This window comes from Scomber japonicus, chromosome 17 (assembly GCF_027409825.1).
Source record: "Scomber japonicus isolate fScoJap1 chromosome 17, fScoJap1.pri, whole genome shotgun sequence".
NCBI lineage: Eukaryota > Metazoa > Chordata > Actinopteri > Scombriformes > Scombridae > Scomber > Scomber japonicus.
Genome location: NC_070594.1, coordinates 31,465,185 through 31,476,802, shown reverse-complemented (window position 1 = coordinate 31,476,802; position 11,618 = coordinate 31,465,185). Strand labels below are relative to the sequence as shown.

The 11,618-nt window shown below is 43.1% G+C and overlaps 1 pseudogene; it reads right to left on the bottom strand.

Moving 5' to 3' along the window:
• Positions 1-9,586: 9,586 nt before the first annotated feature.
• LOC128376916 (general transcription factor II-I repeat domain-containing protein 2-like) lies at positions 9,587-11,390 on the bottom strand (annotated as a pseudogene).
• Between the last annotated feature and the right edge of the window lie 228 nt (positions 11,391-11,618).

The following is an 11,618-nucleotide window of genomic DNA, read 5'->3' as shown; positions in this document are numbered from 1 at the left end:
CTGAAATCATATACAGTACATTACTGTAATATTTTTAACAGTAATTAACTGTTTTTTAGATTACAGTAAGGATACTGTAAAATAACAGTAAATTGCTGGCGTCTGTAGCTGCCAGTACTTTACTGTTATTTAACGGTAATTTTTTTTACAGTGTTCTTAACTGTATTGGTGTGTTCAGACTGTTCTTCAGTAGCACAGTGTGCTACTGCTGGCAAGAAAGTGAATTCAGGCCATCCACAGTTGTCTGAGTCAGCAGGCTTTACGGATGATCTTCAGTGAAAATATTAAGGCACCAAAACCTTCTCTCTCAATAAGGAAAATACAGCTTGGAAAGTAAGATATCAAGTCGTCAGTGTGCACCTGTGATATGAGCTTTCCAGCTGCTGCCTGTACAGACAAACTGGGTAGGAGTGGAATTAGAGCAAGGTATTAGTTTGTATTATTCAATTGGCAAAGAGGGGGATTAGAGAGGAGAAAGAAATGAGAGAAAAAATAACATAAAAGACAAAAGGAGGGAGAAAAAAGAGAGGAGAGAGGAGACTCAATGATAATGAGGAGGATTGTTACAGCAGCACAGCTGATCACAACCTGAAAAGACAATGCTCAGAGGACACAGACAGTATATACTGTAGATCTGCACACACACACACACACACACACACACACACACACACACACACTCTAGGGATATGCTAGTAAAGGCCAGCGTCAGCATTCTGTGTGGGATCCAGATGGTAGAGGGCAGTGTCTTGGTCGAAGTTCTTTCAGAGGCTTCACACCTGCACTGTGTCCACTGCTGGACATCACTGATAAGACCACACACACCTTGCAGACACACCATCAATTATTGCAGACACAGAATAACAAGGATACTCAAGTAAATCCATACATTCTGTTTCATGTATAACTCAGACTGGGTTTGGCTGCACTTTTGCACATCACGATTCAACATCAGTTTGGTCTGTAAATACTGCAACATCACAGTAACTAGTGTCCAAAAATACTTCTGATCAACACACTGGGAAAATGTGTATCAAATGTGTCTTTCACTCTTTAATATTGCATTCAAAAGCAACATCCTTTACCTTAAAAGCCTTATCTTCAGTTACTTAGTGTTAGGCATGTGAGGTCATATTGACCAGGTGATGGAACACAACTTCCACATTGAGGTTAGAAATGTAGATTGGACAAAACTGAGGTAAAAATCACCTCCCCTTACTTTCTGCACTCGCTGAATTTCAAACAACTGTACCAGTTTCTGCTTCACATTATTTATTTGTGGCAAAATTCTCTTTATATGCACAGGGCTCGTGTTTTGCTCATTGTTCTTTCAAGACTGGGCCACTCTCTGCTAAGTATTGTAAATGTAATTAAATTTGCAAGTACTTACAAAATAAATACAAAAATCATATATACTCTCTCAGTAAACATATTTACATGTCAAAGACTCTCCAAGATGATATGTGCAGGCTCAGACGAGCACTCCTCTCTGCTCCCCAAAGACAGACGGTTTGGAAGGAATACAAATCTTAAAATCTGTGTAAAGTAAGTGTAACCCACTATGTGCCACAGGGTTTAGAATATATGGACCAAAAACTAGGTTCGTAGTAGGAGGGTTAAAAAGAGGAATGACAGACACAATAGTGATTAAATAAATTATCTTTTTAACTGTACAGTTTCTTTTTAACTCAATGTAAGTATTTCTCACATTTTTACACATTTTTAACCAACATTTTAATCAACATGAATCATTTTAGCTGTTTAATCATGAATTATGATGGGTTTAACTTGTTTTTGTTATGAATGAACATATTTAGCAGTCCTTATATTACCACACATCATAAACAGTGCGTCTCAATATAACCACACACACAGCAGCAAAATAAACATTATACCTCACTTTCTATCAGGTTATCAGAGTCGAAATATGCAGCGTTAACTCTTAACATACACAGTAGCCAGCAGTGATAAGCCAGGTTCAAGAGTCCCGGAGCAAAGACACGTTTTCTGCCACCTCCTGTATCAACTCACAGTGTGGCTAATACACTTAGCTAGCGCTAGTGCTAGCTAGCTCGAGCAACTCACCAAGACACTGCCAAAAGTTAAGTTACTCCTGGCTGATGGATATTGAACCACCTCTCGGTCTCAGGTAAGTATACTTTAATGGTTATTCAGTGTGTTAACAACCGTTGTTCTGACTTTCTCATCTGTATCTCTCGTCTGCTCCGACTGCTGCTCTCACTCTGCTACTTTGACTCTACTGTTTTGACCCTGCTGTTTTGACTCACACAAACTCTAGCGTGCAGAGGGTGGGACATACTCCATCTGACCAATCATATATCTACTTTATGTACTGTGACAAATAAAGGCTGAGTGTGCGTAGAATTACTGATTGACAGACTGATTAACAAATGCAAATATGAGGAATAAGGAAACTATAGAACAATGAAATAATATAACTGGACCCAATTCTCTACTGGGTTACATAAGAATAAATATGTGTTCTGAGTTTGACATACCACAGAAAAGTGTGTTGTTAACTGTCACGGGTTCGTTTTTAGCAAGGTGGTAAGGATGGCTCGGACGACAAGACTTCAGTGAAATGGTTGTTTTTTTATTCACCTCAAGTCCCACAACCGGCAGTGATGACGAGTGAAAATATTTACAGTGGCAACAAACAAACAAACAAAAAAAAAAACATAAATAAAGTAACAAAACTATTTACACAGAGATCTCCAACAACAGGCAGCTCAGCTGGTCTCCTTCCATACAGCTCTATCCTTCAACAGCCAACAACACACTGCACCCTGCAACCAGCTCCCTCCTATAAACCCCCCTAGCCCCGCCCCTGGGCATACCAATTAACAAACTATTCCAATTGCCATGTACAGTCCACCACATTAATACGCAGCGCACAGATATATGACAAAAGCCTGTATATATAAAAGTGCCACTCATTTCTCTTCAGACAGATGACCATACAAAACAATAACAGGACATAAATATCTGGTTCATTCATCATTAATGGTTGAATCACATGATCTTCTGAGGCGCCAATCATGAGTATGAATGAGGTGACCTGGAAGTTCCTCGGTTTGGCCCGGTTCTGCAGTAGTCTGTGGCGGCAGCAGCAGCAGGAGGTAAATGTGTTTTGTGTGTATGTGTGTTGCGTCGGCGCCGAGTGTGCACCCTCGTACGCCAGCAACAGGGAAAAAAGTAGTTGGACTGTGGGGGAAAAGTTTATGAAAGTCCAGGACCATGTAACACAGTTTAACCCGTGCGTCGGGGAAGGGCTGCGCTCCGTGCGCTCCCGACGCACAGAGAAGAGAGAGAGAGAGAGAGACGCTGGTGAGATGACGGAGCGCTTAATGCCGCCCCGTCACATTAACCACCCTGCCAAATTTAAATAATTAAAAAAATAGACAAATATATGAAATTAAGCTTCAAAGTTGTGTAAAACTCTGTCTCTGCTCCCAAACGCTGTGGGAGTTCCCGTGTGTCACCTGTCAATCAAAGTCACCACCTCTACCCTAAACATGGACCCTACTTCTGAGCGCTTTCTGCTGCTAACTCAGCCGTTAGCTCGGCGGCTAATTCAGCTAACTGGCTAACTGTAGACTGTAGTAGTAGTAGTGTGTGCTGAATGTATTTATACCTCTACAGCAGCAGGGGCGGGTTTATGCTAATCATTCAGACCCGCCCACTAAATCCTGAACACAGAAATGTTGAAACACAGTTAGTGAAGCCTAGCTCCACAATTCAAATCTAAATGGTTGAAATGCTTTTTACATCTTTTTTAGAAAATACATTTATGACCTATTTAATGTGTTAAGAAGAAAATGAATGAATTCACTTTACACTGTCTTTAATATCTGCAGACACCACGTGTGAATGTTTGCACTTATATATGTATATATATATATATATATATATATATATATATATATATATATATATATATATGTATATCATCATTAACAACTTTCCTGACAGCTGCAGGAACCTAATGAACAAGACATCCATTTATCAGAGTGCAAACATTACAACTGTTCACAATTCACAGTCTTAAATAGCATCCATAGATGTGTCTCCCACGCATACATACACTTTTCTTTTTAATTGAACTACATTATGTACATTGATAGATGACACTGTCGGGTATGCTGCCTTGACAGGAATTATGATTTATCATTTTATTAAAGCCTTCCAAAAGTTACTAAAATAACCTCAATTTAGTGTGTCATATTGGAATATGTATAGAAATGTTTATGAACACATAAAGATTCACTCCATCTTGAGGTAAGACTTGCTGTTGGATTTGGGATGATGGAGGGCATCAAATGCAGATAAGCAGTGACCAGTGTGATTACATTCAGACATTTAGTTATTTCTGATCACCTTGTGATTACACAGAGGGAGGTGTTCCTAAAAGGAGTAATTTGGAGGGGCAGAGATGCGATAAAATTATTGTTGTGGCTGATAGATAAGCTGTCAATGTGTCAGCAGCAATTTGACTGTGTGTGACTAGCACCATCTCTGGTAATTGATTATGACACAATAGCTGGGAAAATATCCAAAAATTGCTGCTTTCACGGTGGGTGGTGGTTCAGCTATTTTCAAATGGGAGCACAGTTGGCAACATATGATATATTAGCTTACTGAAACAAAGGTGGCCCAACCTGATTGAGAAAAGCTCATTCCTGTCATAAAAGTCAGATAATGTGTCAATTTTCTGTACTCCCAAAACTTAAGGTACACTGTTTTTCACTAACAAAGACCACAACAATTAGGATATCAATGATAAAGAGAAGAAGGGAATGAGGGATGAAAAGTGATGGATGCAGGGATGAGGGCGTAAGGGATGTAGGGTTAGGATGAGGGGATAAGGGATGTAGGGTTAGGATGAGGGGATAAGGGGTGTAGGGTTAGGAAGGCAGGGTTGAACGATGTAGGGTTAGGGGTAAGGGATGAAAGGATGAGGGTGAAGGATAAGGGATGAGGGGATATGGGTGAGAATCATACTGGAGGATAGATGGATAAAGGTGTAGTTTTCTTTTATACAGTCTATGATCTGCACACACGCGTTTTCTCAAAAGCGAATCTAGTGACTTTTTCTGGTGTTATTGTGTGTGTGTGTGTGTGGGGGGCAACTGCATTGAACCAGCTTTGGGGGGTCTAGCTTGCAAAAGGTTGAGAACCCCTGATTTAGAGGGTAATAACATGATATATGTCTCCTGTAGTAAATAACATATTAAGTTTACAAGTTTACAGGTAATATGATGTTATTCATGTCTCATTTCTATCATGGTGTAGCTCTGGGGGGGGGGGGGGGGGGCTGGACCTTGAACAGTCTCATCAGCTGCAGCACTGTCTGATGAGAGACCCAAGCATGATGTTCAACCTACTGTCTTCATCACCTGGAGACCTACAGCATCACCTCACCCTGTCTTCATCACCTGGAGACCTACAGCATCACCTCACCCTGTCTTCATCACCTGGAGACCTACAGCATTACCTCACCCTGTCTTCATCACCTGGAGACCTACAGCATCACCTCACCCTGTCTTCATCACCTGGAGACCTACAGCATCACCTCACCCTGTCTTCATGACCTGGAGACCTACAGCATTACCTCACCCTGTCTTCATGACCTGGAGACCTACAGCATCACCTCACCCTGTCTTCATCACCTGGAGACCTACAGCATCACCTCACCCTGTCTTCATCACCTGGAGACCTACAGCATTACCTCACCCTGTCTTCATCACCTGGAGACCTACAGCATCACCTCACCCTGTCTTCATGACCTGGAGACCTACAGCATTACCTCACCCTGTCTTCATCACCTGGAGACCTACAGCATCACCTCACCCTGTCTTCATCACCTGGAGACCTACAGCATCATCTCACCCTGTCTTCATCACCTGGAGACCTACAGCATCACCTCACCCTGTCTTCATCACCTGGAGACCTACAGCATCACCTCACCCTGTCTTCATCACCTGGAGACCTACAGCATCACCTCACCCTGTCCAGGGTCAGCCAGCCTGGTGTTTCTGCCAGAGATGCAGATTCCCTCCAGCATGAAGCACTTAGACAGAAGAGTAGTGATACTAAGCTGCTGTGTGTGGAGATCTGTCACCCAGACTGTATTTCCCTCATTTTATAAGTTTATCTTATTCACTTTGTAGGTTTCAACTTATTTTTTTCTCATTGTTTGCTGAAAATTTCAAATAAATATGGAAAATAACACATGGGTGTTTGTAATAACATGTATCAATTTATCATTGCAGAGTAAAATTACTTAATCTATGTATTATTATCTGTACTGTTCTTAAAGCCAACAGCCAGCTTAACTCATCTCTTCAACAAATCCCCGAAGGAAGAGGCAGGTCTTGTCATTAGCGAGGTTTATTGAAAAGAAGGTAAAACTGAAATAAATACAAATACAGTATTTAAGTATAATGTCTAAACATCAGGTAGGTATCAAATAATAAGGTAAGTATTACAAAATATCCACACAGATAGGTAGGACAGGTAAGTAACTAAATTCTACACTTAGCTTAGCTTCCATGCTAATTAGCTCAATGGTAAGTCACACAAAGGAATAGCTAACATTAGCTGAGTCACACATCATTTCCAGTACTGTTTCCACATGAACTAACTTATTTTCTCATCAAAAGATCGTTTTTAACTATGTATTCACTCATTAACTTCTTCCTTCTACAGGTAAATCAACATCAATGTACTTACTGGCAATGCCACACCAAAATGGAGAGATAATGTTCAGAAGAGCTGAGCTGACATTTGTCCTTCACCTTGAATAACTGTAAACTGACTACTTCCAGGAACAGGAAGTGACATCAAGCCCCATTCTGAGAATTACTGTGTCAAAATAAAAGTCCCTATCAAAATATATTCCCCGTGGCATTACACTCCCCGCCTGGCATCCCTAGATGCCACACCCCCTTAACCTAAACAGTCTCTGCCTCTAGGAGTAGAACCACGTCAGAGACCGGTCTCAGGTAAGTCTTCGGCGGATGATGAGATGCAACCTTGACGTCCACTTTTCTGACAAGTCCATCATCACTTGGGAAGGTCTTCATGATCCTCCCAATGGACCACTCATTCCTTCTGGCTTGCTTGTCTTTCAATAGCACTATGTCTCCTTCCTTGAGGTTCCGTTTCTTTGCGTGCCACTTCTGCCTTGCTTGAAGTACGCTCAAGTACTCCCGTCTCCATCTTGCCCAGAATGTCTCTGCTAAGGCCTGCACTCTCTTCCATTGATGCTTCAACAGACTGGCCTCTGAGCCGTCTGCAGGAGGAGCTGGTGGAGTACCACTCTTCTGCGTGAGCAGCATCGCTGGAGTAAGTATCAGTGGCGCTTCAGGATCTGAGGAGACTGGTATTAACGGCCTGGAGTTGATTATAGCGGTGACTTCAGCCATGAACGTGCACAGGACTTCATGAGTGACCTTCGACCTTCCAGCTTGGAGCAACAATGAATCAAGGATGCGACGTGCTGTACCTATCATACGCTCCCAGCTTCCACCCATGTTGGAGGCATGCGGCGGGTTGAAGACCCAGGTGCACTTCTGAGAGCACAGGTAAGTATTCACACTTTCTTCCTCAGCTTCCGTTGCAGCCTTCAAGTTGGAATCAGCACCCACAAAGTTGGTTCCTCGATCAGAACGTAGCTGTCTCGCTGGTCCCCTAATTGCAAAGAGCCTGCGGAGGGCATTGATGCAGCTTGAGGCACTCATTGTCTCAATCACTTCTATGTGAACTGCTCTTGTGGACATGCACGTGAACAGTACTGCCCATCTTTTACTGTTGGCACTACCGCCTCGGGTCCGTCGGGTGACGACCTCCCAGGGTCCGAAGACGTCCAACCCTACGTAAGTGAATGGAGGTTCCTGCTTTAGACGCTCTTCAGGAAGGTCTGTCATCTGCTGCTGTTCCAATTTGCCGCGTAACCGCCTGCATATCACACACTTGAACACCACGCTGGAGATGGCTCGCTTGGCTCCTACTATCCATAGACCACTTGCGCGCACTGCTCCTTCAGTGAAGTGTCTTCCTTGGTGTTGCACCCTGAAGTGGTGGTGACGAATGAGCAATGTGGCGACATGGTGCTTGCCAGGAATAAGGAGTGGGTCTCATCAGTCGGCAAGTTCGAGTAAGTGATTCGACCTCCGACGCGTAGCAGACCCTCTGCGTCTACCACAGGGTGAAGTTTCTTCAGAGGACTCTGCGCAGGTAAGTCTTGTCCCTGCTGGATAGATCTGATCTCATCTGCGTACACCTCATGTTGTACAGTTTTGATGATGACGCGCTCTTCGGCAGTAAGCTCGGAAGCTGTTACTCCTTTCTTGCAGAGGTGCCATCCGACACATCCTGTGTCAGGTGCTGGGTTTTGGAAACTCTGGCCTATGTGCCTTAGACGCGCTACAGCTCTTGTCAGACGCTCCCAGGATGAGAACTTCTCAAAGCGTTGTGAGTCCAGCTGAGTCTCTGCAACCTTGGTCAGGAAAGTTGCGGCCTCAGGACGAAGCTCTGGGTCTGCATCCGGATCGATCAACTGAAAGTCACCATCAGGTGATGAAGAACTGTCTGGCTGTAGCAAGAACTTGGGTCCGGTAAACCAATTGGTTGCTTGCAGCTGGCTTGCAGACACTGACCTCGTGGCATGGTCTGCTGGGTTGTTCTTGGTGGCAACATACCTCCACTGACTTGGGTGGCTGGACTGCCAGATCCGGTGAATGCGATTACTCACAAACACGTAAAATCTTCTGGACCTGTTGGTGATGTAGCCCAATACCACCTTACTGTCAGTAAAGAAGGTGATCTTGCCCAGTGCTTGGCCTAGTTCTTCTTTGACCTGGTCAAATAAATGTAACTACTCCTTAATGTTAAATAACTCTGAATTTATTAATTATTCAAATTACCAATATTACATATGTACATATGATGTAAAAACAATGTTTACTATGTTTCTTGCTGTGTTAAAACATAAATCCTTTTAAATTGTCAGGTTAAGAAACCCACATTACTCCATCAATCAATGATCAATCCAAGTGAATAAAGAAAAATATCATCCAACTCTAGTTATGACATTAACTTTGTTCAAAACCTTTTTGTCACAGGACAGAATAACAGAATAACAGAATAAGTACAACCAACAATTGTGAGTTGCTAAGAACATGTGTGACAGATGTAGCATTTTACAAAAACAAATGGCTGCACACAGCCTTGCAGATTTGTCTGCATAAACACATAAACCTTTAAACACTAAATACATTGCTGCACATATAAAGTAGTATATGTAATAAACTCAAAATAACAAAATCAGGGTCGTCTCAATTCACAACTGTATTGGTCAAGTTTTTAGGTGAAGTTGATGAGAAGATGCTCCCTGTCATTGAACACACCAAGTCGATCCCCTCTCCACCATCCTCATCCACTGATCATGGTCTGAAAATAAACAAAACAAAATGCAAGCACAATCATTAAATTGCACTCAGTTTAACTATTCTTCATGGTTGAAATACATTTTATTAGATTTTAATTAGATTTTTAAAAATGCTTACCTATGCGTTTTCTGGCCGGATGTCTGACACCTTTTTTCTGTGACCAGTGTGTCTATGTCTGGTTTTAGGTCTTGTGCTGAGGCAATCCGTAGAACAGCGTGGAGGTTATCATCCGTGATGCGGGATCTGTGCTTGTTTTTGTTTAGACTCATTAAGGAAAACATCTGTTCGCACAGATAGGTGCTCCCAAACATAGACAGAACACGCGCAACATGAAGTCGAAGCTGTGGCATCAAATCAGGGGGCAGTAGACGGTAAAAGTCCTGGATTGCAACATCCTGGAACTTCGCTCTCAGGCCACTATCGCTTTGAAGCTCTATTAACTCCATCTGAAGGTGTTGGGGTGCTGTGCAGACATCGGTGGTGAAGGGATTGACAAAGATGGCAAAGCCCGAGTGCTGTGCTCTGAAGTCAGAGAAGCGCCGATCAAACTCATTCATTAACCGGCTCAGTTTGGTAGCTAACTGAGCACATGAAAAAGTACCGGGAAACGAGGCTGAGATGCTCTGACAAACAGGAAAGTGGGCAAGATTGTCCCGTTTCACTTGACACATCCATAGGTCAAGTTTACGCTGGAAAGCGGTGATCATGTCGGACATCTGCGTGATGACTTGTTTGCGTCCCTGCAGCTTCTGATTCAGCTGGGCGAGGTGCTCGGTTATGTCACACAACATAGCAAAGTCACACAGCCAGTTTGGATCTGACAATTCAGACAAGGGCTTTCCTTTACCCTGCATGAAAAGAGCAATGTCTTCCCTTAGCTCAAAAAATCGTTTGAGGACTTTGCTCCTACTCAGCCACCGCACTTCTGTGTGATAGGGCACGTCTCCATGCTCCGAGCCCATCTCCTGCAAGAACAGCTGGAACTGACGGTGATTCAGGCCACGCGCCCGAATGAAGTTCACTGTTTTCATGACCGTGGTCACAATATTATCCATCCCCAGCACCTTCCCACACAAAGCTTCTTGATGGATAATGCAATGGTACGTTATCAGAGGCATGTGACAGTTACTTTTTTCCATTTTCTCCTTCATCAGTCCAACCAAGCCCGCTTTTCCTCCACACATTGCAGGTGCACCGTCTGTAGTTAGTCCCGCCAACTTTTCCCAGGGCAATGCATTTTTATTTACGGACTTCTCCACTACATTAAAAATGTCCCGTCCCGTTGTGGTCCCATGCATGGCAGCTACATCCAACAGCTCCTCAGTGACAGATAGGTCCGGCTTAACGCCTCTAATAAAAATTGATAGCTGCGCTGTATCCGTGTTGTCTGTGCTTTCATCCACAGCTAATGAAAAAGCTATGTAGCTGCGTGTCTCTTCTGCCAGCTGTGTTGCCAGGTTTCCTGCTAGTTCAGTAACTCGGTCCGCGATGGTGTTTCTTGATAAACTGACATTTTTAAAAGTCTGTATCTGGTCGGGACACACCTGCTCACACACCTTCAGCATACACTGCTTCAAAAAGGCACCGTCTGCAAAAGACTTTGAAGCTCGGGCGATTTCTTCAGCTACAATATAGCTAGCTTTCACTGCCGCAGTGTTTTTGGCTGTGCCTTTCATGAACACATTCTGCTGCAATTGTAATTTGCGTTTGTTGTTTTTCTCCAAGGCTAACTTTGGCATACTTAGCTCCGTGTTTGGTGTCAAAATGCCGACGTAGATTGTACTCTTTGACAACTGACACTGCCTCATAACACAAAAGACATACCGGTTTTTCTCCTTGAAGCACAAACATGTATTCACCTTCCCATCTTTCTTGAAACAGTCTTCCATCTGCATCAACTTTTTTCTTCTTGGACATTTTGATAATATTTGTATTTCTCGATTCCACTTGTTGAAAATTGCATTGATATTGGTACACTGCGCTCTAGTGGCGGTATGCCGTCACTTCGCGGGTAACATGATCGGCATGAATTGTGGGTAATGTAGTTTATGGTCAATGCACGCTTTTGACTTATTTATTTTAAGACAATTAGACCTTTTAAGTTCTCGCGGGCCACATAAAATGACGTGGCGGGCCACATCTGGC